Raw genomic sequence first — 26,258 nt, 5'->3', positions numbered from 1 at the left:
CAAGATGATGAGGGCTGAGGACGAAGTCTCCAGAGGAGATGAAGCCAGATGGACATGTGAGGATAAAAACAAAAAAACTGCGGATGCTGTAAATCCAAAAGAAAAACAGAATTACCTGGAAAAACTCAGCAGGTCTGGCAGCATCGGCGGAGAAGAAAAGAGTTGACGTTTCGAGTCCTCATGACCCTTCGACAGAACTTGAGTTCGAGTCCAAGAAAGAGTTGAAATATAAGCTGGTTTAAGGTGTGTGGGGGGTGCGGAGAGAGAGAGAGAGAGAGAGAGAAGTGTGGGGGGGGGTGTGTGGTTGTAGGGACAAACAAGCAATGATATCACTGCTTATTTGTCCCTACAACCACACACCCCCCCCCACTTCTCTCTCTCTCTCTCTCTCCGCACCCCCCACACACCTTAAACCAGCTTATATTTCAACTCTTTCTTGGACTCGAACTCAAGTTCTGTCGAAGGGTCATGAGGACTCGAAACGTCAACTCTTTTCTTCTCCGCCGATGCTGCCAGACCTGCTGAGTTTTTCCAGGTAATTCTGTTTCTCTTTTGGACATTTGAGGATGTGTGTGAGAGAGTGAGTGGTGATATCCCTTGAGCTGGCAGTGAGTGAGATGCCAGTGAATGTGTGATGGACTTGTGAGTTTAAAGTAATAAGATGGTTGCTTTACCCTAACGGCATGGATGAGATCATTCATCCTCTTTCTGCACTGGATGGCCAACCTCTCCTGTGCAGCATTGGCACTGACCATCACTGCTACTGACTCCCAAGCTGTAGTGGCGCGATTGCTGGATCTCCTGTGGCCAGAGCAGTGATGGAGGACATCATGGCAGGCCTCCAAAAGCCATTCCAATGACAGGTCACTGAACTCTTCTTGGTTTTCAGGGCCATGTCTTCACTGGAACAGTCCTGGGCTGCAAGCATTGAGAACTGTGTGCACAGTTGCAGTTTAGTTCTGGCATCCGGAGTGAGAAAGCGGTATGGTAACAGCGTGGTGGGCTATTCAGAGGCTGCCCGCCAGCGAGAAAGCGTGTTTCCTGTGGCTGCATAATTAATGAGGCGGGAAGCAGACAATACAGTACGAAAACCCGCCATTGTGGCCAACGGGTAAAACTTGTAAGTATTATGACCCATGAGTTGTTAAACCATTTTTTTAAACCTCATAAGGACATAGACAGGCTGGTGGAATGGGCAGGCAAGTAGCAGATGAAATTTAATGTAGAGAAGTGGCTAGTGATTCATTTTGGTAGGAAGAACATTTTTTTAAATTCATTCATGGGATGAGGGCATCGCTAGCTAAGACAGCATGAATTGCCCAGCCCTAATTGTCCTTGAGAACTGAGTGCCTTGCTAGACCATTTTAGAGGGCATTTAAGAGCCAAACACATTGCTGTGGGTCTAGAGTAATATGTAGGCCAGTCCAGGTAAGGATGAAAGATTTCCTTTACTAAAGGACATTAGTGAACCCAATGGGTTTTTTCAGCAGTCGACAATGCTTTCATGGTCATCATTTAACTTTTAATTCCAGATTTTTATTGAATTCAAATTTCACCATTTGTCATAGTGGCATTTGAATCCAGGTCCCCAGAGCATTACCCTGGGTCTCTAGATTACTAGTCCCATGACAATAGAAATGGAGATACAATACAAAATAAAGGGCACAGTTCTAAATGGGGTGCAGAAGCAGTGTGACCTGGGAGTATATGTGCACAAAGTTGGCATGACAGGTTGAGTGCAGTTAAAAAAGCAAATGGTATTCTAGACTTTATTAATAGGGGCTTGAGAATAAAATGTTGTTTTTCTGCAGATATGAGTGTCTCACATTCAGAGAGAAGTGCTTTGGTCAAGTCTGTGCTCTTGGAGAAATCCCGGAGGGCACTGAGGCATCATATAAGCCCATCTGAGACAGAATTTAATTCAGGAAATTTGATATATTACAAAAGACAGAATCATAGGAAACCATAAGACTTAGGGCAGAATTTTGCTGTCGGCAAGCAGGGGGCGGGGCCAACGCTTAAAATGACGTGAGATGATGTCGGCCGGAACCATTGATGTCACCCTGCCCCATTTAAATTTTCAGGAAGGCGGGGGCGCAGCAAAATTAGCTGTGTGTCCGCCAACCTGTCAATGGCGGCAAATAAAGAAAACATGAAACCTCATCCACAGATGGGATGAGGTTTCATGCAGGGTTTTAAAAAATTTAATAAAGTTACAGTGTAAATTATGAACATGTCCCATCTCATTTTCACATGAGGGGGACGTGTTGGGGATTTTTTTTTTCTATTTTTAATCTTTTTCAAAGTGTAAGCAATCTCCCTGAGGCTGCACTTAGCCTCAGGGAGATGTGCGCTCTTTAGTGCGCATGCACGAAAGAACGCACTCTCGCTTTTGGGGAATCCCCCCTGCCCACACAGGAAGCGCATAGTGCTTCCCGCCGGGCATCACGCTGGGTGGGCCTTAATTGGCCCGCCCACATATACTGGCGGTGCGGCCTGTTTCTTCGGCGGGGATCATCTCCCCATCCACCGAAGATTGGGTCGGACCTGCCCGCCCGACAGGCAGAGAATTCTGCCCAATGGGATGTGATGGTAAGACAACACTTAAACATGACAATAAAATTAGTAAGGTTCATTCTTCATGATTAGTTAGAGTCAATTACACTGTCTCATACAGGGCAGCTAATAGAAGTAAATGAGACATCTTGCACCTCAAATACTCTGTTTTGTGATGAAGATGCTGAAGAACAGAGTACAGTAGATTAAGATCTGGATAGTGATCGTGACACACAGGACAGAGTTATCATATCCAAATATACATATCACCCAATTACCCTCTCTGGACAAGAAAGCAGAGAGCAAGGATGATAATGAACCCAGAAGTGGTTTTTGTTTCAGAAAACGGTGACGTACCAGAGGAAAACTCTCCAATAGTGCAAGAGGAAGGTCTCGCAGTAGTCGATCTGGAAGACACAGAATTGCATTTCGAGGCTCTGGTTTGAATAGATTAGTCAATGAAATGGATGAAGACCACAGAACCATCTCAAAAGAGAACCAGAAGCAGAAGTCCTCATGATGGTGAAGATTTGTTAACTTCCAATAAACTTGAGGATAAATTAATAAGAAAGGCAAAACAACGGGAATGAGACAGTTGGAAAGAGCGTGGAGTTTATTCTGAAGTACCAGATAGGTGGAAACCAACTTTGTCCTGAAGTTGTTCCTGCAGATGGGACATATAAAACTAAAATCATGCTAGTTACTAGGGATTTTGAAAACTTATTAGATGACACAGATGCTGGAAAAATAACCTTGAAAATCGTGTTAGCTCTTTTGGCTGCACATTCAGGGAAGTGGGAAGGTATTAATGTAAAAGCCAGGTTTCTGCAGGGTGATCACATCAATAATCCTATTTAGAGTGTGCTACCCCCATCTCAGTTAATCATACCAAGTCACCAGAGAAAGATAATGTTATACCTGAAGAAGAATCAGAGCAATTGTGAAGTTGATTTGTCATTTGATCTGGTTGTGCACCCAGACTTGACCAGATGCTAGTTTTAATTTGTTGGAGTTAAGTATTATGATGAAAAACCCAAAATCAAGAATGTTTTAATGGCAAATAAAATATTTTAAAAAATTAAATCGAGAGAAATGCATGCGTAAATCCTCATCCTTAAGTGACCCAAAGAAAATGTGATGCTTTACATGTTAATCTTTCTGATGAGTATTTGAGTGCAGCTGGTTTCATCATATTTTTGATGGGTGAGAATAGGAAATGTTGTCCTTTCGCTTGGGAAGCTGAGAAAGTAAAAAGGGTTGCTCAAAGTACTTTAGCTGCAGAAACACTTGCTTCTCATTATTTATTTAAAATTTGACTGGAGGTACATACAGATATCACTCCTTAAGCTGTTCAATTCAAACCATGAAATCTAACTAGAAGCAATAGTCAGTGATCGAATCTCCAGGTAGGGAAACTAGCTTCTTGATTCTGCTATAAACTGGGTGGCATCACAGCACAGAATATTGAAACATTCATGCGGTGTGGCTGATCAGGATTCCCCTTTCCCCACCCCTGGCAGGACCACTGCTGGCCAATGATTCCCAGCTGCTATGCACAGATGACAATGGGGGAGCATGACATGTGTTACAGCAGATTTCCTATCCTAATCACCATTTCCTGTGCCCCCAGGGAATTGTGCTAAGGTTCAGTGTCATCCTGCTAATGTGGGGAGGACTTCAGCAGACTCTTCACCCTCTAAGCTGCATCAACACTTAGCTCCAAGGTCATGTGTTTGGCTTCCTATCTAGCTGCAATACAAGAGAATCTGCAGAAATTTGCAGTGGAAAACAGAGGAGAGAACCTCTTTCCTTTGGTTAGAGATCACCAGTTAATGGGTAGTACGGCATAGTTTGCTATATTTCAAAGAACATTAAATTAGACTGGCAAACACAAAATCATGGAAAACTGTGCTCTGGCTAGTCAGATCACAGAATCACAGGGTTATAATGGTGAAGAAGGAGGCCATTTGGCCTATTGTGTTTGCACGATGATTAAGAAGGTAAAATAAACCTGCTTGTTGCTTTAAAATGGCATTACCTCAGTAGTATGCTCATCACTTTACCTTCCAGCAAATAAACGAAAGACTTGTGAGTGCACATGCACAATGACAATTTCCAGTGTAGGCTACAATAGGCAACAATAGATTTCATTGTCAAGACTCCCAGTAATTGAGCGTAAAAGGTAAACTTGTTACTGGTGGAGATTCATGTCCATGTGGTGAGACACCATCTGAAAATACATTTCACCATAAAATTTGTAACAGGCCGACTATTGAAATAGAAGGGGGATGTTTATGTTTAAAGAAAAGCAAAATACTGTGGATGCTGAAAATCCATAAGCAAAATAGAAAATGCTGGAATACTCAGTCTGGTAGCATCTGTGGAGAGAGAAACAGCTAATGCTTCAGGTCTGTGATCTTTCATCAGAAGTGAGAAAAGTTAGAAATGTAATAGGTTTTGAGCTAGTGAGGGGGTGGGTAGGAATAAGAACAAAATAAAAGGTCTGTGATAGGGTAGTGGGCAGAAGAGATTAAATGATAAAAGCTGCAAAAGACATGGTGCAAAGCCAAAGGGAATGCACATGGAGTAAGGAAACAAAAGATGTGTCCAGAGAAGGTGTGAATGGCAGGATAGTTTCCATCCAAATGCAAAGCAAAGGAATTCAGAGAGAAATGAGAAATAAAAACAAGGCAGCAAAGGGAGACAAACAAAATAGTTATGATATAAAATGTTTGAGCTCAGTGTTGAGTCTGGAAGGCTGTAATGTGCCTAGTCAAAAGATGAGACAACTATAGCAGATGAAGGACTAAGAGATCAGAGTTGGAGCAAGGTGGAGAATTAAAATGACATGCAACTGGAAGCTTGGGGTCATGTTTGCACACTGAACAGAGGTGTTCCACAAAGAATCACCCAGTCTACATCTGGTCTGTCCTGTGTAGAGGAGACTTAGGGGTTGCCTATTCACAAATCTTTGTCAGGATTTGGTGTTAAGAAAGTGTATGGGATAATTGGCTTTGTGAATATTGGCGTTGAATTCAAAATCAAAAAAAATCAGGCTAAACCTTCACAAATCACTAGCTTGGCCTTAGCCAGGGTGTTGTGTACAATTATGGGCACCTGTCTTTAGGGAAGATATGAAGCCTTTAGAAAGGGTAAAGAGGAAGTTTACCAGGATGGTGCTAGGTTTGAGAAACTTCAGTGAATATGCAGAGGCTGGAGAAGCTGGTGTTGCTCTCCATAGAAGAGATTTAATTACGATGTTGAAAATTGACGGGTTTTCATAGTGTAATTAGGAAGATACTGCTTTCTCTTGTAAGTGGGTCAGCAATCGGAGGGCATAAGTTTAAAATAATTGCCGAAAGAGCTATTGAGGAAATTAGAAGAAATTGCTTCACACAAAATGGGGCCTGGAATTAACAATCTACAATGCTGGTGGAATCAGATTCCATAGGAACTTTTAAAAAGCCATTGGGCATTTACTTGAAGAGAACTAATTTATAGGGTTATGGGGGAAAAGTCAGTGTGTGCAACTGAATTGGACAACTCTTTCAAAGAGCTGACCCAGGCACAATGGGCTGAATTGCTTCATTCTCTCCTGTAAATTGTATGATTCTATAACAGTTCAGACTATAGAAAATACTTCCCAAATGATGTAGTGCAAAGAAAAAAAACTTTCCTATTGGAGAGTTGCTGCAGATCTGGATATTTCACCCCTGAATTCGCCAGCCCTGTGGTTGGTAGATTGCATGGTAGCACCTTGTATGGTAAGTTCTGCTCTGGAAGATTCATCTAGGTCAGCATTAGAAACAAAGAAACATAGGAAATAGGAGTAGGAGTATACCATTCGGCCCTTCGAGTCTGCACCATCATTCATTATGATCTTGGCTGATCATCCAACTCAATAGCCTGTTCCTGTTTTCTCCCCATATCCTTTTTTTCCCTTTTGCCCCAAGAGCTATATCTAACTCCTTCTTGAAAACATACAATGTTTTGGCCTCAACTACTTTCTGTAGTAACGAATTCCACAGGCTCATCACTCTCTGGGGGAAGAAATTTCTCCTCATCTCATTCCTAAATGGTCTACCCCGTATCCTCAGACTGTGACCCCTGGTTCTGGACTCCCCCACCATCGGGAACATCCTTCCTGCATCTACCCTGTCTAGTCCTGTTAGAATTTTGTAGGTTTCTATGAGATCCCCCCTCCTTCTTCTGAACTCCAGTGAATATAATCCTAACCAACTCAATCTCTCCTCATATGTCAGTCCCACCATCCCAGGAATCAGTTTGGTAAACTTTCGATGCACTCCCTCGACAACAAGAACATCCTTCCTCAGATAAGGAGACCAAAACTACACACAACAGTCCAGGTGTGGTCTCACCAAGGCCCTGTAGAATTGCAGCAAAACATCCCTGCTCTTGTACTCGAATCCTCTGGCTGTGAAGGCCAACATACCATTTGCCTTCTTTACCGCCTGCTACACCTGCATACTTACCTTCAGTGGCTGGTGTACGAGGACACCCAGGCCTTGTTGCACATTCCCCTCTCTCAATTTATAGCCATTCAGATAATAATCTGCATTCCTGTTTTTTGCTACCAAAGTTGATGACCTCACATTTATCCACATTATACTGCATCTGCCATGCATTTGCCCACTCACTCAGCTTGTCCAAATCACACTGAAGCATCTCTGAATCCTCCTCACAGCTCACCCTCCCACCCAGCTTTGAGTCATCTGCAAATTTGGAGATATTACATTTAGTTCCCGCATCTAAATCATTAATATATATTGTGAATAGCTGGGGTCCCAGCACCGATCCCTGCGGTACCCCACAAGTCACTGCCTGCCATTCGGAAAAAGATCCGTCTATTCCTACTCTTTGTTCCCTGTCTACCAACCAGTTTTCTATTCATCTCACACTACCCCCAATCCCATGTGCTTTAATTTTACACACTCATCTCTTACGTGGGACTTTTTGAAAGCCTTCTGAAAGTCCAAATCAACCATATCCACTGGCCCCCCCTCATGAACTCTACTAGTTACATCCTCAAAAAATTCCAGTAGATTTGTGAAGCATGATTTCCCTTTCGTAAATCCATGCTGACTCTGTCCAATTCTGCCACTGTTTTCCAAGTGCTCAGCTATTAAATCTTTTATAATGGACTCTAGAATTTTCCCCACTACCGACATCAGGCTGACTGGTCTATAATTCAGTTTTCTCTCTCCCTCCCTTTTTAAATAGTGGGGTTACATTAGCTACCCTCCAATCTGTAGGAACTGTTTCAGAGTCTATAGAATCTCAGAAGATGACCACCAATGCATCCACTATTTCTAGGGCCACTTCCTTAAGTACTCTGGGATGTAGATTATCAGGCCCTGGGGATTTATCGGCCTTTAATCCCATCAATTTCTCCAACACCATTTCCCTACTAATACTGATTTCTTTCAGTTCCTCCCTCTCACAAAACCCTGTGTTCCCCAACATTTCTGGTATGCCATTTGTGTCCTCCTTTGTGAAGACAGAACCAAAGCATGTATTTAGTTGGTCTTTGTTCCTCATTATAAATTCCCCTGTTTCTGACTGTAAGGGACCTACATTTGTCTTCACCAATCTTTTTCTCCACATACCTATAGAAACGTTTACAGTCAGTTTTTATGTTCCCCACAAGCTTATTCTCGCACTCTATTTCCCCTTCTTAATCAATCCCTTGGTCCTCCTTTGCTGAATTCTAAACTGCTTCCAATCCTCAGGTCTGTTGTTTTTTCTGGCCAATTTGTATGCCTCTTCCTTGCATCTAATACTATCTAATTTCCCTTGTAAGCCATGATTTGGCCACCTTTCCTGTTTTACTTTTGCGCCAGACAGGAATAAACAATTGCTGCAGTTCACCCATGCGTTCTTTGAATGTTTGCCATTGCCTATCCACCATCATCCCTTTAAGTAACGTTTCCTAATCCATCATAGCCAACTCGCGCCTCATACCATCGTAGTTTCCTTTTTTAAATTCGGACCCTAGTCTCAAAATCAACTACGTCACTTTCCATCTTGATGAAGAATTCTATCATATTATGGTCGCTCATCCCCAAGGGGATTCGCGCAACTAGATTGCCAATTATTCCTTTCTCATTACACAATACCCAGTCTAAGGTGGCCTGTTCTTTAGTTGGTTCCTCAACGTATTGGTCCAGAAAACCATCCCGGAATTCCTCCTCTACGGTATTGTTACTAATTTAATTTGCCCAATCTATATGCAGATTAAAGTCACCCATAATTACAGATGTTCCTTTATTGCATGCGTCTCTAATTTCCTGTTTAATGCCATTCCCAACATCAGCACTACAGTTTGGGGGTTTATATACAACGTCCACTAACATTTTTTGTCCCTTAGTGTTTCTCAGCTCTACCCAAACAGATTTCACGTTGTCAGAGCTAATATCTTTCCTCACTACTGCGTTAATTTCCTCTTTAACCAGTAATGTAACTCCACCACCTTTTGCTTTTTGCCTGTCCTTCCTAAATACTGAATACCCCTGGATGTTCCGTTCCCATCCCTGGTCACCCTGCAGCCATGTCTCCAGAATCCCAACTATATCATACCTGTTTACATCTTTTTGTGCGGTTAATTAATCCACTTTATTGCAAATGCTCCTCACATTAAGGCACAAAGCCTTAAGGCTTGTCTTTTTAACATTACTTGTCCTGTTCCCAGTATTTTTCACTGAGGCCTTGTTTGATTCTGGCCCTTGATTTCTCTGCCTATCACTTTTCTTATTCCCCTTTCTGTCTTTTGTTCTTGTCCTTGATTCCCCCTCCTCTGACTCCCTGCATTGGTTCCCATCCCCCTTGCCATTTTAGTTTAAACGCTCCCCAACCACTCTAACAAATATTCCCCCAGGGCATCAGTCCCAGTTCTGCCCAGGTGTAACCTGTCCAGTTTGTATTGGGTCCACCTCCCCGAGAACCGGTCCCAATAACCAAGGAATTTGAAACCGTCCCCCTCACATCATCTCTTCAGCCACGTATTCATCTGGTATACTCTGCTATTTCTACTCTGACTAACATGTGGCACTGGTAGTAATCCTGAGATCACTACCTTTGGGATCCTACTTTTCAACTTACTTCCTAACTCCCTATATTCCGCCTTTAGGACCTCATCCTGTTTTTTTACCTATGTCGTTTGTACCAATGTGTACCACGACCACTGGCTGTTCACCCTCCCCCTTCAGAATGTCCTGTAGCCGCTCTGAGACATCCTTGACCCTAGCACCAGGGAGGCAACATACCATCCTGGAGTCTCATTTGCAACCACAGAACCGCCTATCTATTCCTCTTATAATTGAATCCCCTATAACTATTACATTCCCACACTTTTTACTCCTGCCCTGTGCAGCACAGCCAACTGTCGTGCAATGAATTTGGCTGTTCCTGCTTTCCCCGAGTGGCCATTCCCGCCTACAGTATCCAAAGTGGTAAATCTGTTTTGCAAGGGAATAGCCACAGAAGATTCCTGCACTGCATGCCTAGGCTTCTTGCTCTGCCTGGTGGCCACCCATTCCCTTCCTGCCTGTGGACCCATAGCCTGCGGTGTGATCACCTCTCTATACGTGCTATCCACGATACTCTTCGCCTCGCGGATGCTCCAAAGTGTCCCCGGCCACCGCACCAGCTCCGAAACCCGGGTTTCCAGGAGTTGCAGCTGGAGACACCTCCCACACACTTGCTGGCCCCAGGCATTGGAAATGTTCCTGGCTTTCCACATCTATGTGCTCTAGCAGGAGGAGCACACCACGGCTTTGAGTTCTCCTGCCTTTAAATTAAAGTAAACCTTTTGGAAGATACTTAATATCAAATAATATCAATTACTCTAGGGCTTTTCTTCCCTGCTCCTCATTGTTACAGAATATAGCCGTTACAAACGATGAACCTCAAAATAAGACCTTAAAAACTATAAGCAATAAAAGTAGTAAATACTTACCTAACCGTACTCATGGTTCTCAAAGGATCACCTTGTTCCCTTTTCACCGAACTCCCTCAGTCACTAAACCCCGACTTAAGCTCTCTACGGCAGCCCAAAGCAGCACTCCAGTGCAGACAAAACGAGCACTGTAAGATGGCCAGTTTTTATACTCTCTGAATCTAGCCTCTGAAAACCTGTTTAAGCCAGTTATCTAATTAACTAGTTGTAGCTGCAAGCAGAGTCTGTATAAACCCTGATTTAAAGCTGGCCTAAAACTCACCTTCCAACCCAAACAGCAACTTTTAGTTAATTACTAATTTAAAGAAAGACTAGACTTTAGATAGAAATTAACGCTTAAATTTCGTCTGTCAGCAAAATCCAACTTAAGCACTCTACTGCAGCCCAAAGCAGCACTCCAGTGCAGTGCATTGCACAGCTTGGACAGACGGGAAAGTTGCATTACAGCATTCCATTTGTACCTGCAGCCATGATTGAAAATCTTGTGAAACTAGTCACTATCAGACTGTTAAAGAACAGATTTTGAAAGGAAAGAAGGATTTAAGAACATAAGGTGAAATTGCTCTCTTCAATTTTAGTAAAGTTCACGTGAATGGAAGTGGCCAAATGCAGCTCCTAACTCGTGTTACCATGTTTGATAAAATAGTAAATGCAGAAATTTCAAGCTGACTGTACCTGATAGGATTGGGGGTGGGGGGGTGGGGGGGTGGGGTGCAGGGAGTTGGGTTGGGGGTGGCGCTGGGTGGATGTTGGGTGCACATATGATCATTCATAAACCTGTCTAAAACAAAGTGAATGACAAAGACATTACCTAAAGCTGATACTACTGTTCAATGGATCAGAACAGAATCTCAATGTATAAATGTATGGTCTATTTGGATCTGTGAGCCTTCTCTATACTTTTGATCTAGATTTAATGTGAGCTGATTGTGTTATGAAGATGTGTGTATCAGGAGAATTAATTTTACTGTTTTCATGATCTGGAATACATTGCCTGAAGAAGATTAATAATAACTTTCAGAAGGGAATTGGATATATAATTGAAAAGAAAAATCATTTCAGGGCTATGGGGAAAAGAAGAGAATGGAATTAATCCAATTTCTCTTTCAAAGAGCCAGCAGAGAAGATGGGCCTAATGGCCTCCTCTGGGCTGTATATGTATTTGCTTTGTTAAGTATTACAATGCAACAGTATTGAGGCCTGTAAACAACAGTTTCCGCCAATCGTTTGTGCCAATGCTTCTCATTAAAATCCTTCGGGTCTCCCATTTAGATTGTATGGGTGAAGAGACAATATTACAAAGGTTAGCTGATCATATGCTAAGCTTTTTTGAAAGCAGACATATTAATTTAAAATTAATAACAGAACAACATCAGGTTCACACATCCCTCCATCAAACCCAGTCCATTTTCACCTCTAATCATATTTTGTTCTTAACAAGTATGAAGGGGGCAGAAGGGAGTGATCTGTGAGGCACTGAAAGTCTTCTCTTTAAAAGTCAGATTTCAGATTCTCTGGCTTGGCTTGATGGCCACTGTGCTGGTGCTAGATTTCAAATTCTTCACAGTGAGTGCTTCTCTAGTTAACCAGGCAAAGTGACAGAAAACTCCTGATGTAATCCAAATAGCAAACGATTTATAGACTGGATTTGACAGATTTTCTGAAATACAACCTTATTGTCACCAGGTTTATTTCAAATAAAAGGAGGAATAGTTGCTTTTGAAGGTTGAGCTACAATTTATAGCTGAACTTTAATTTTAGTACTGGGATTGAATAAGTGCTGTCCTTTCAAGTCACACCTCTAATATCCGTGTTTCTTTTTCTCAAGTAGAAAACGTAAGGACCAAATTTTATGAATAATGTTTATTCGGCAAATATTGTTTTTTATTATTGTAGGTAAATTGCAATTATGTTACAGTCCATCATCTCAACAGACAAAAGAGGCAAACCATATACTGTAACTGATCTGTTGCCTTGGTGAGGGCATCGGATATTTACACAGCTCCTGTTGAGAGGATGGACTGGTTTAAATGTAGACCTGCGGGTGAATTTACATCAGTGCATTAACTCCTTGCTGTCTCCACACTTACACTGCTGCACTATGTTAGTGATTATTATTTTATTTAAAATTGTTAGGAAATAAATTAACATGCACAATTCTGAGCCTAATGGTTTCCAAAGTGGGACATCCTTTTATTTTGCCCTTGCTTTCTGACCTGGGATGAAAGGTTCCTATAACGTTGGGCCATTTGATTCTTCTGCATGGGAATGGAATGGCTCTAGATGAGCAGTTAAATTAAACAGAACGTTAACTCTTGTTGCTGTTCTGTACTTGGAGCCATGATGCATTTAAATGCATTTTCTCTAGAGCATTAATAAATGTTGGCCTGTTAGTTTTCAGATTTTAAGTGCTTGTATCATATAAAATGAAAAGGTTTTGATTTGTTCACTATCAGTAGCATCTTCATCAGATCTCACTTTCTTTTTCATTGCTCCATCTTTTCTCCTCACTGTATTGCTCCCCACTCATCATGTCTGTGCAGCGAGTTCCTTATGCTGCCCAAGGCAAAGCGAGGAAGGAGTGCAGAGTGCCTGTATACTGCCAGGTAAATATAGCAGCCTAACGACATTCAAGACATTCTTCTCATTCTGTAAGTGAAGGTAATCTGTGAATGAGCTTTTTAACATTGGTTTAGTATTCTTATTGTAATAATGGTTTTCAGTTGCAAAATATGTACAGTTTATTGACGGACATCCTGTTATGTTATAAAAACAGCTACAATTTATGTTTCTGCTATTGTCTTTCATCTTCATGGTGAATAATATTGAGTGGCAATCATTTTCATAGTTTGTATTTGGTGTGCTCAATAGCTTTTACTACTAAGATATAAATTAAGTTTACGAAAACAAAATTTCTGCTACATGATCCACCCTAATCAGCTGTTAGTTTATCACAACATGTACCTGTGATCACCTTCCTGGCATTGCTTCACGTTTAAAGCATTTCCCTGTAAGATGTTAGATCTGACCCTTTATTTAAAAAATCACTGCAATGTAAACACACCATGGCATGCTATGTCCTCTTACATTTAACCCACTGTTAATGGTATCTTCATTAATACAGAATCAGCTGGGCATCGCTGAAAACTGTACTTATGAGTAATTCACAAAAAAGGATGTTTATCTCAAAGTATTTTTATTGAGAAAGTAATCAATTTTCTCTGAACTGTTTCCCTTTAAAAGCAAGATTGATTCCCTTTAAACCAAATAGCTGTTTTGAAAATGTGCAGCAAGAAATAAGTTTTTCTGTTCATGTCATAGACTAAACCAGCTCCTTGCATCAATTCTCAGCCTCTCCGAGCATTGCCATTTGACATTAGTCCTCCCTTTTGGATCTTACCAGGCTGAGTTGAGTTTGTGGCCCATCTGTACAAACTAGAAATGCATCTACAACAGGGCTGAGCTGTACAAGACCTTTATGAATATCAAGGAAGATCATGGCCAGATCCACAAAGCAGCAAGTGTGACTTTACTGGGGCATTTTACTATATTGCATTTAGGGATTGTTCATTATTTGGTCCAAAAGGTATTTTCTTATAATTCTGTTTTGATGTGAAGTTAGGAGTTTTAATTCACAAATAACTGCAATTGCTGAAGCAGTGGTTACAGCAGCTAGGTACTAGGTGCCAACACTGAAAATAGCAACCTACAGTGCCACCTCATATGTGGCACTTGTGGCAGAATCTGCCTCTCGTGGATTAGTCTCTTATGTTTTAAGTCAGATACTATTTCTGGTAAGTCTACACTGCCTTCCCTCCAAGTTCAATATACCCTCCCAATATCAGTTTTCTTGCTGCCATGCCAATCTCTCCCTCTATAGTAACAATTCCATGGAAGGATCAAGGGTGACTAGAGCTAGGTGTCATCAGCAGTCATGTAGAAACTGACTGCATTTTTGCAAATGACATTGTCAAGAGACAAATGATGAGGAACAAGAATGAAAGGTGACTCCAAGACTTTGAAGATCTTGGTTCCCAAAGAGGAGCAGTTTGTAGAAATGTTTTGGCTATAGTTGGTCAATTAGTAAATGTGGAAAAGGCTGTTGAACTGGACAATTGAGGAGAAACCTTCAAGATGGATGATGTGGTCAACCATGTCAGAGGTTGCACAGAAGTGACTGAGGACAGGGAACCATATGCAACATCAACAACAGCAACTTTTATTTGCATAGCACCCTTAGGATGATAAAATGTCCCCAGGAGCATTATCATACAAAATTTGACACTGAACCACATAAGGAGATGACCAAAAACTTGCATAAAGAGGTAGGTTTTAAGAAACATTTTAAAGGAGGAAAGCAAAGCAGAGAGGTTTAGAGAGGGAATTTCAGAGCTTGGGGCCCAGACAGCTGAAGGCAATAACTGAAGGAGCACTGATATCCCAGAGTGGGACTGGAGGAGATTACAGAAATAGGGAGGGGCACGGTCATGGAGGAATTTGAAAACAAGAATGAGAGGCCTCTCACTTTTCTGTGGTTCTAAATTGACCTATTGTTTAATCAAGAGCCAATGTAGGTCAGGAAGAATGGGGGTGATAGGTCAACAGGATTTGGTGTGATTTAGGTCATGGGCAGCAGAGTTTTGGATGTTGGAGGGTAGAACGGGGGATGCCAGCTAGAAGTGTGTTGGAATAGTCAGCTAGTATCAGGACCAGGAATTGAAGTTGGGTGGTCAACAGCTTACTAATAATGGAATCATGGGAGCAGGCAATACTTGAGCTTTCAATGGGCATGGCGAAAAGCTAGAGACAGGGGAACTGAGATTATGACATACAGTTCACATTAGGGATTTTCCTTGTTATTGTCCCTCATATTGTATGACTAGTAATGGACAGTAAAGGCAGACTCCTGATGGTAATTGACAGTGAGCTCACTAACAGGGGAGATTGATGATGGTGAATCTAGGATGGAGTCTCATGCTGACCCAAAATCTGTAAAGGTGGATGAAAATAACAAGGCGCTTTAAGGTTATGCAAAATTTACCCTGTGAAACATGCTGGTAGTTCTTCACATCTCTCCTGTCTCTAGTCTCTGTGCCCTCCAATCTCTCTCTCCGGAACAACTCATTTAGATCCATAAAAACAAAAAATTGCGGATGCTGGAAATCCAAAACAAAAACAGAATTACCTGGAAAAACTCAGCAGGTCTGGCAGCATTGGTGGAGAAGAAAAAAGTTGACGTTTCGAGTCCTCATGATCCTTCCCCAGGACTCGAAACATCAACTCTTTTCTTCATTTAGATCCATCTCATTTAGAATGGGTTTTTCCGTGACTAGGGACCTCCACTGGTGTGATGCTGATTCATGCTGTTTTGTGTGACTGTTTGTATTAAACATATTGATTTGATTCCTGAAAGTTGTTTCCTGCAGTTTATTCTCTCTCTTTCCCTCATGACTTTACAATATAATTAGAATACCCCCGTTATTTCAAATTCAAGCTCATTCTCTTTCTGTATCTTTGCTAATGTTTTTGTCTTGGTACAGTGTTTTAGGTATTTGTAACAACCACAACTCTCCTTTTGTTCACACATGTCCTATGCTTTTCCAATGTTTTTAAACAACTTTTCACATATTTTAACCTAGTATCTGAGGTTAATTCTTTTACATATATGGAAGCTGTTCTCCCTCATACAATGTGCTTGGTTTCTCCATGACTGAGGTCACTGACAAGTGGAAGGCCTTACCATAAATTAATATTGGTATTTTTCCATTGCAATTCAGCCATCAAAATTACACCTGCCACAGTCAAGACAATAAACCTTTTCAAATGTATGCCAATGAAGTAGATTCTACATTGTTTGAAAAGAGTTAAAAGTATTGTTATTGCAGTTACATTCTAATGGGTTGCTAGCGTTATTGTTAACAAAGCTGCAGTCTTAAGAAAAGCACGCTCTAACCCATGTACTCCTGTGATTTCACTAGCTTGTGTGAACTGTAGCAATGAACAAATATTTCCCCAAATCCTGAGAAAAGAGCAGTGTTAGACAAATGGTTTTTATCATATTCCTGTATCATGTCTTAATTTGCATGTATGCTTTCAGCATGATTTCTATGAACGTACATAATAGAGCTTCATGTCTGTTATTAATTCATGTCTATAACTGGTGCAAAAATACATATTTTCACCAGTTGTTAAATCATCCTATTCCATCAGAATCCTGCTGACTGAGAAAGAGACACAAAGCAAGGCTAATATTCAGTCCATCAATTGTATTTTCTTCTACAGAGGTTGCTCTTTCTCTCCCAACTCCAAGTAAGCTGTAGCCAGTCAGCTAATGTTGCTTTGCCACACTGCAGTTCTTGACTTATCTGTAATACTCTTTTGGTGCTTCCTTATGTAAATGCTCCTACCTGTCATGAGCCAACGTTTATTAAGTTTATCCTAGTTACACCTTCACGTCTCCAAGCTCGCTATCCAAACTGTGTGTATTAAGGGGCAAAATAGAGCTTAGTTAAACAAATGGCTGCGACAACATCATTAATTGTCTTTAATTAACATTGTCTCTGGTTAACATAGACTAGGATGCAGAATAAATTAGGTTGCTGCAAGTTACATCCTGTCTCATGATGGATCCTCCACACCGAAGATGTAACCTAGCAAAGGTTAATGCCCAGTTTCTGTAGACATTCCATTAGTCAGGCAGTCGACCATCATTAAAGAAAGAGCTTAGGGAACAATGGGCAGAATTTTCCCAGCCGCATGGAGATGGCTTTGGAGATTGGAGGGAAGGGAATTTGTGAAAGTTGTGAATGTTCTTGCTGGAGGCAGGTTCAGAACGGCAACAGCTACCCAAATGGCAGGGGCGAGCAGCCAATTATTGGTTATTAGTTATTAAATCTTCCCAGTGTTGGACAGGCTCCCCACTGAGGCCATGGATGTCAGATGGCTCCATCTTGAGGCACGTGTCTCTTTCCTACATTGACAGTGTCTAGATCTCTTAGTGGTCATAGAGTCATAGAGGTCTATAGCACAGAGACTCGGCCCATCGAGTCTGCACCGGTCATACAAGTACCAAACTATTCTAATCCCATTTTCCAGCACTAGGCCCATAGCCTTGTTTGCCATGGCATTGCAAGTGCACATCCAAATACTTCTTAAATGTTATGAGGGTTTCTGCCTCTACCACCCTTTCATGCAATGAAAGTGGTGATGCCAGCCGCTCATAGCTTCGGTCGCTCCCACCTGCTTTGTTATTATTCTGATCTGGATGTTTACATGGAACAATATTCCTATTCTGATCGGGATAGTTCACACAGAGCAAGTCTAGCTGTGCCAAGATGAACTTTATTGTGTTCCTCCTGCACCAATCCAAACTACTCTGTTATTCCTTTTGATAAATAAATTATGGAATGGATTACAATAATAACTTACTCAGCTTACGTTGTGTTCTTCACTTTTGTTATATGTTTGATAGGGTTTTTGGTTCTCTTTACACTTTCTGTTTGTTTCTGTCTATTGATATATTCTGCTCGCACCAGAAGGTCAATTAACACCAGTAAAACTTTGCCTCCCAAGATGCCATTACTTGTAAATGGTTTTCACCAAGATACATCCAGGTAAGAAGTTTAGATCACAAATATGACATTGCTCTGCAACAGAGGATTGTGATTCATGTTGTTTCAGTTGGTTTTCAGCCTAGCCTTGCCACAGTACAATAATTCCATATATACTAATAGTTCTGAACATTTTCCTATGGGGGGAAAAGGAAGGCCATCCAAAGATATAGCTCCCTGGGTGATATTGAGATTAAGATGAATCAACAAATGGAGACATGATAAATCAGGTTCATAGTACAATTGAGAGTCAAGCTGCAGGAAGGGCAGAGGAGGACTGAAACAGGAAATAAAAGGGCAAAGAGAGTGTATGGCAGAAGATTATCAGGTAACATAAAAGGGAACACTAGATTCTTTTATAAATATATAACTAGTAAGAGTATAATTAAGGGAAAAGTGGAGCATTTAAGGAGCAAAGAGGAGATAAAATTTGGAGGCAGAGAGCATGACTATGTTAATAAATGAGCACTTTGCATTACAGAAACCAAAATGAATCTGACAAAGGAAGCAATAATATAGAAATGAGGTAGGATAATGATAGATGAGGAAAACATGAGGAAAAGCTTTTTTATGCAGTGAGTGGTTAGAATTTGCAATGCATTGCTTTAGACTGTGGTGGAGGCAGATTCAGTGGTGCCTTTCAAAAACCATTCCCTGAAGACTCCGGGGGAAAGGATGGGCTGTGGGGCTAAATGAGTTGCTCTTATGACAGCCAGCATGATATGACTGCCTACACAGCCCTCCATTTGTGCTGTAACCGTTCTGATCTTATGGACTGGATTTTTCCTACAGAGGCAGGTAGCTAGAATTGGGAAATTCCCAACTCATTGGGCCGGGCTTGGTAGAAAGAATGTCAAGATCTTCACTATAGGGTGTGGCAGTAGTCAGGGAGCAGTTGCCGGTGGAGTTAGGCCTGGAAGCAGAGCATTAGCAGCCAAGGAGGTGGCCCAAGTGCCAAGGTGGGCTGATTACAAGGCTCGCCTCAGTTCTGTGGGACTTCCTTCCAGTTGTATTGAAAGCTGATTGGCCCTTTAGCCTTTCCCTCTCACATCCCCTCTCCCCTCACAACCCACCCACTCCCCATGCTAACTCATGATCCTCTTGGCCACTTTTGCCCCTTTGCCAATTCATGGGGAGCATGAAAGGGACATGGGGTAAGACCTTTTGACCTTACCTTTCAAAAGGTTACTGAATCCAGTTTTTGCTTTATGACACCTCTGAGAGGCTGTGAACCATGTGTCTTCCAGAAGCTAGACTGACTCCACAAAAATTGTGAGGGGCTAGGAGATGCCTACCCTGCAGTGGAGCCGGCCAGTTCAGGAATGCATGGTGCAAGCTCACTACCCAAACCCTTGGGCTCTTCCCAGCAAAAATTAGGGGGCAGGAATTCCAGAATTGGGTCTCGCCCACCATTTTTCAAAGGCTTAAGGCTCTTTGTGAGTCTGCGAAAATCAAGGCTTAGGATGATTCTATCTTATCCACTTGTCCTACTACTTTCAGGGGTCTGTAGATCCTTGAACTTCAAGGTTTCTCTACACTTCTCAGTATCCCACCATTTGTTGTGCATTCTCTTGTCTTGTTAGCCTTCCCCAAATGCATGACCTCACACTTTTCCAGTTTCAACTTTGTCCTTTTTCTGCCCAACTTATAATTCCATTGATAGCTGCCTGCAGTCTGCAGATTTCTTTCTCACTATCAACCGCATGGTCAATTTTTGTATCATCAGCAGACTTCTTAATCATATCCCTTAAATTTCAGTCTAAATCATTGATATAGACCACAAACAGCAGTGACCTCGTAATGAACCCTGCAGAATTCCACTGGAAACAGCCTTCCAGTCACAAACTCACCCATCCACCATTTGCCTTTGCTTCATGCTACTCAGACAATTTTAGATCCAACTTGCCACTTCTCCTTGGATTACATGAGTTTTTAGTTTTCTGATCAGTCTGTAATGTAGGAACTTATCAAAGGCCTTGCTAAAATCCATGTCGACTACATCAAACGTGCAACTTCATCAATTCTTGTGATCCCAGCCTGATTAGTTATGCGTGACTTTCCATTAACAAATTGTTGACTGTCTTTGGTTAATTTGAGAATTTCTCAATCATGATACATACTGTCCCTCAGAATGTTTTCCTGTAACTATGCCCACCACCTACGTTAGGTATTCAGCCTATTTCTTTCTCCCTTTGTAAACAATGGTACGTTGTTAATTAGCTGCTCCCCAGTCCTCTGGCATCATGCCTGTAGCCAGAGCTTGGCCTAACTAGCCAAGTGGTTATGGTACTGGGTTTGTAACCCCAAGATCAAGAGTTCAAATCTCACAATGGTAAACTATGAAACAATGCCTGTAACCAGAGAGGATTGGAAAATGATGGTTAGAGCCTTGGTTATTTCTTCTCTTGGGAGCATATGGTACATTTTGCCCAGGTCTGGGGATTTATCTGCTTTCAAAGATACCAAACACTCTAATATTTCCTCTTATTATGTTTATCTCATCCTATATTTCACACTCCTCCTCTTTAAATACAATATCTGCATCAACCCCCTCTATTGTGAAAACAGACTCAAAGTATTCATTATGAACCATACCAACATCCTCCACTTCCATATATAGGTTTCCCTCATGCTCCCTAATAGACCCCACTCTTTCTTTAGTTATCCTCTTGTTCTTTCTGTATTTATAAGACATAACTAGGATCTATTTGATTTTACATACCAATATTTTTCCTGATATCTGGCTTATCCCACCCTGGAAATAGATGAAGAAAATTACAATAAGATCCAACTGTTAAATTTGGCAGGATCTCTATCTCCCCAGTGCTGCCAGGTTTTTCCTGCACTATCATGCTCTCCCTGTAAATTTTGGGGGACATTTTTCTGTGCTGCTGTACTGCATAGGATGAACATGACACAAGCACCATTTTGAGAATGTTGCACTTTAATGTAGAAAAATCCTTTAAGGTGCTTCACAAGGAAAGAAAATGGAAAGCAAGGAGATATTAGAGGTTAAGCGAGTTGGCCAAATGTCTGGTCAGAGTGGGGCGGGGTGGGGGGGATTGCTTTAAAGGAAGTGGAGAGGCTCTGGAGATTAGGGAGGGAATTCCAGAGTGTGCAGCCTATGGTGCTTGTGGTACAGCCATAATGCTAATGTGAAAGGGTGAGGAATGCCCAGTATGTCAGCATCAGACAGATAAAGAATTCATGGGGATGGGGTGGAGAGGGCTGTCGCACAGGAGGTGGTTACAGAAATTGGGACAAACCATGGAGGGCTCTAAACAACAGCATTAGGCAACATAAGATCCACAACTATTGTTCACCATTTCCCAGCTCCTTACTCCCTCAATCTTTACTTTCTGTTGGAATGCACCATTTTTAAGTGTCAGTTAGTTTACTTTTTGATGTGGCCTGCCTTGCCCTGGGAACTTTTCTTACATTTCTTCATAATTAATAAAAATACTCAGCCCATTTGTATAAGAGGGGCACAGCTGTTAACTATCAATATATCACCATTCCTTCACTGTTACTGGGTCAAAATCCTGGAACTCCCTCCCTAACAGCACTGTGGATGTACCTACACCACAGGGACTGCAGCGGTTCAAGAAGGCAGGTCACCACCACCACACCGATGGCAATTAGAATGGGCAATAAATGCTGACCCAGCCAGTGACACCCACATCCCGTAAATTAATTTTTAAAATCACTTCCTGTTTTATGCTTCAGTTTTATCAGAGTGGAACTATTTCTGATACTCACTTGAAATGAAGCACAGGTTTTATTCCCGGTGAGCTCAGAATTCAAATGATATTTGGTTATTTTAATTTAATGCTTTGTTTTCTGCTGAAATATATTTAAATTTTTTATTACTTTTCTAGATGTTATCATAATTGTTGGTTAATTTTTAAAATTCATTTGATTTTAATTTATGTAACATTATTAAATGTATCTGCATGAATTAATAATTTGCTTGTAACATTTAATTTTCAAACTGCTTCTGAAGTTCTACTTTGCCTGCCCGCAATACATCCAGCATTAGACAGGACAGTTCTCAGACACGGGAATCACGGATACTGTCATTTACAGAACTCTTGGTTAGGTAAGAAGGGTTCCAAAGTGTCTGGATGTCTGTCCAGTCACTTTCCTGGTGCTGCTCTGCAGAATGAAAAACAGAACTTTGTTAGGTTTCTGATAGCTGGGTTTAACTAGAAGATGCCTCTTCAAAGAAATACTACCATCAGTTGATGCATGAACCATCTAATTTATGTTGTATGTCACTCAACTGCACAGACCAAGAAGCTCTATCTTGAAACAGGGAATAGGCCATTCATCCCTTGATCATGGCTTATCTATATCTTAACACCATTTCCATGCCTTGGTTCTGTCAATCTCAGTTTTGAAATTTTTAATTGATACACAGCCTCAACAGCTTTTTGGAGGGGAGAGTTCCAGATTTCCACTCCCCTTTGTGAAGAAGTGCTTCCTGACATCACTCCTAAACACTTGGCTTTAATTTTAAGGTTTTGTCCTCATGTCTGGACTCTCCCACCAGAGGAAACAGTTTGTCTATTCACCCCATCAGCTCCTTTAATCACTAATTATATTAACTCCTTAATCATCGATACTCAAGGGAATGCAAGCCTTGTTTATGCAACTTCTCATCATACTTTAACCCTTTTGGTACCAATATCATTCTGGTTAATCTATGCTGCACCCTCATGAAGAGCAATATATCCTTCCTGAGATACAGTACCCAGAGATGAAAAGGTTCCAGGTAAGGTCAGATCAGAGTTCTGTGCCACTCTAGTGTAACCTCCACCCCATATATTTCAGTCCCTATACGATGAAGACTAAAAAAATCAATTAGACTTTTAAATTATTTTTTGTACCTGTACATTAACTTTTAGTAATTCTGCACTCGGGCACTTAAAGATTTCTGTACATCCTTCTCACCAATTAGAGGAACTCTCAGTCTATGTTGATTTAGTTGATCAATGATGTTAGATTCTGCAACTGATTTCACATACCTTACTTGGAGAAAGAGGAAAATCAGCCAGAAATCCTGATTTCTTATTGCCTAGTGTCTGTTGTTGGGAAACATTGTTGGGCCAGGATTCTATAACAGGTAATTCTATAAATACTCAGCAGGTCTGGCAACATTAGTGGAGAGAAACAAAGTTTATGGGCTTAATTTTCACTCCTGAGGCAGATAGTGTTAGTTAGGAAATTTCCTGACTTGCCGCCCCCGTCTCAGGAAAAAGTGCTTGGTCAGACCCAATTTTCATTCTGGGTAGACGGGTGTGGGATAGACTCAGGCACGCCGCCCCTGCAGGCAGATTGAAGACCACATGCTGCCAGTTGCTGAGGTGAGCTATGTAAAAGGCCCTTGTCGGTTCTCTGGGACTTCATCCCAGTTGTTTTGTTAAATATCGGGCCCACCGACCTCACGCTTCACGTGCCATCATCCTCCCCTTCAATTCTCCAAGCCCCATCCATGCCAACTCACACCAACCCTTGCCTCCCAACGACCACCCTTTGCCTTTACTCGCTCCATGCCAACTCATCCAGTATCTACTATGTGGAAACCTCAGGAGCCATGTTGAGATGGGATAAAACAAAGATCTAAATATGTATTACAACTTTTACTATAGTCAGAAAAAACACTCCCATTCAAGGAAGCCCATTCAAAAATTAAAAAACCCTTCTAGTACTTAATCCTCTATCAAAACAAACTTGTATTAATAAACCCATATCAAAGACAGCTAATCCTTTACTAAACTTTTTAAAGCAAAATACTGCAGATGTTGGAAATCTGAAATAAAAACAGAAAATGCTGGAAAAACTCTGCAGGTCTGGCAGCATCTCTGGAGGGAGGAACAGAGTTGATGTTTCAAGTCCATATGACTTCTTCAAGGCTTTAGTTTTTTGATTTTTAAAGGACTGGGCATTTAAATAACTTAGCTTGAGTTATTTTTAAACCCTCACTGACACTGGCTGGCTATTTTATTTTAATTCTTAAATAGCTGGGGATTTGACTAACTGCACATTTTGGCAGTTCTCCATACCTAACCCACCATTTACAAGCCCTTACATCTCTCCATAAATTTGAACTCACACACTGTGGGTTAAGGCCCTAGCTACAGCAAAATTTAAATCTGTTGGAAATGAGGGCAGGTCATCCGGATCTGGGTCCTGCCCGCCATTTTTAATGATCTGCGGAGTTTCCATGATTCTGTGAAAAACCTGCCCAGTGTTTCATATCGATTGAAAGGGCATCAATAGGAAATATGAACTCTGGTCCTCTCTCCACAGATGCTGAGTATTTTCAGTGTTTTACTGTTTTAGTTTCAGATTTCCAGTTTCAGCAGTGCTTGCTGTTGTAAGGAAATCATAAGGCTCAGTTGCATGTGAGGGTGAATAGCCAACTGAAATTCATTAACCAAACTCACTCAACAATACTGAAAATGTTAGGGCCCTTCAGGGCTGTGGCGAACTCCAAATGACTGATGCTTTTCAGTTGGGGTAACTGTGGAAGAAAATAACTTTGCCAACTTTCATTTTTAACAATATTTTTATTTTATAAGTGTTTTTCCTTAAGTCCAGACTAAGGGAGTTAGACAAGTAATGCTCTATGAGCTATCTGAAATACTACACCTGCTTATATAATACTTAACCTAAACTATTTTGTTAGCTTTGCCATTCTGTGAGTCTCTTAACCCTCGCAAAGTCCAGGCAACCCCTTTCAACCAATTTCCCAATGACTTTAGCAACATGGGCCAGGCTCTTCAAGTCTGTGTGTGGGGGTGGGCCACGCTCACCAACATGTAAAATGACGGTTGGCGATGTCGGGTGTGCGTCCCAACATCACCGTGCGTCATTCAGGTCTTCAGTTCAGCGGGTGCGCACCGGAGTCAGCTGCGCACCCGCCAAACTGTCAATGGCCTGTTAAGGCTATTTAAAAACTAATTAAACTATTTAACTGAGCTGCCCGTCCAACCTTAAGGTGGGCGGGGGGCAGGCGAAGAGCCCAGGCAACTTTCACATTTATCATGAAACCTCATCCACGGGCGGGATGAGGTTTCATGAAGGTTTTTATAAATTGAATAAAACATTTTATTGCAGTTCATTGACATATCCCAGCTCATGTGACACTGTCACATGAGGGGACATATCTTAAAATTTTTTTCTTCATTAAAATTTTTGACAGTTAAACTTATCTCGCTGAGGCAGCTCTGTGCCTCAGGGAGATTTCTGTGCTCTTTTGCGCACATGCATGGAAGAGCACAGGCCCTGACTCAACCTGCTCCCCCCGTCCGCACAGGGAGAGCTCAGCGCTTCCGGATGCGCATCATGCTGGGTGGGCCTTAATTGGCCCGCCCAAGTAAAATAGCGGCGCCCAGCTGATCGCCAGCGGCGATCGGCTGCGCGCCCACTTCCGCTCAGCACCCTAGACAGGGAGAAAATTTTCCCCATGGAATATTTATTAAAGATAAAATAAAAGGTTGAATGTAGAATGCAGACTAGCTCAGTGTCACTCAGAAGGAGGCCATTCAGCCCATTGAGTCTGCGCTAGATCTTTCGAAGAACAATCCAATTAGTTCCTCTCCCCCGATCTTCCCCATATCTCTATGACTTTTTTTCTCCTTCAAATATTTATCTAATTTCCTTTTGAAAGCTACAAGTTAATCTGCTTCCACCATCTGACCAGGAAATGCATTTCAAATCCTAACCACATGCTATAAAAAAAATCGCTGAAAAAAGAGACATGTTGAAGCTTTTCTCCTTGCACTCATCAGGACACTTTGCAAGACTACCAATATAAGAGGAAAACATATGAATGGGCCTAAAGCCATCACTTTTGGCCTAGTCTACCTCAGATTACCCTGGAAAGGCAAGGTGTCTCAAACATTTGAGCAACAGGTGAAGTTAACTGTTTCAGGCTACTACTATGTAATAGTAACACTAGTGATATTCTCCACGAACAGGATGTTGTCATCAAGCCAAAAGAAGTTCTGCCTATCACACAAATGAGTAAGTTGGTATATACTTTCAGTGCCAGTGTGATGCTAGCTTTGTAGGCCATATGTCCTGAAGACTGGAGGATCGTATCAAACAGC

The sequence above is a fragment of the Carcharodon carcharias genome, chromosome 5 (genome assembly GCF_017639515.1).
Source record: "Carcharodon carcharias isolate sCarCar2 chromosome 5, sCarCar2.pri, whole genome shotgun sequence".
NCBI lineage: Eukaryota > Metazoa > Chordata > Chondrichthyes > Lamniformes > Lamnidae > Carcharodon > Carcharodon carcharias.
The sequence above is the reverse complement of the archived record's forward strand: the minus strand, read 5'-3'. Positions refer to the sequence as shown.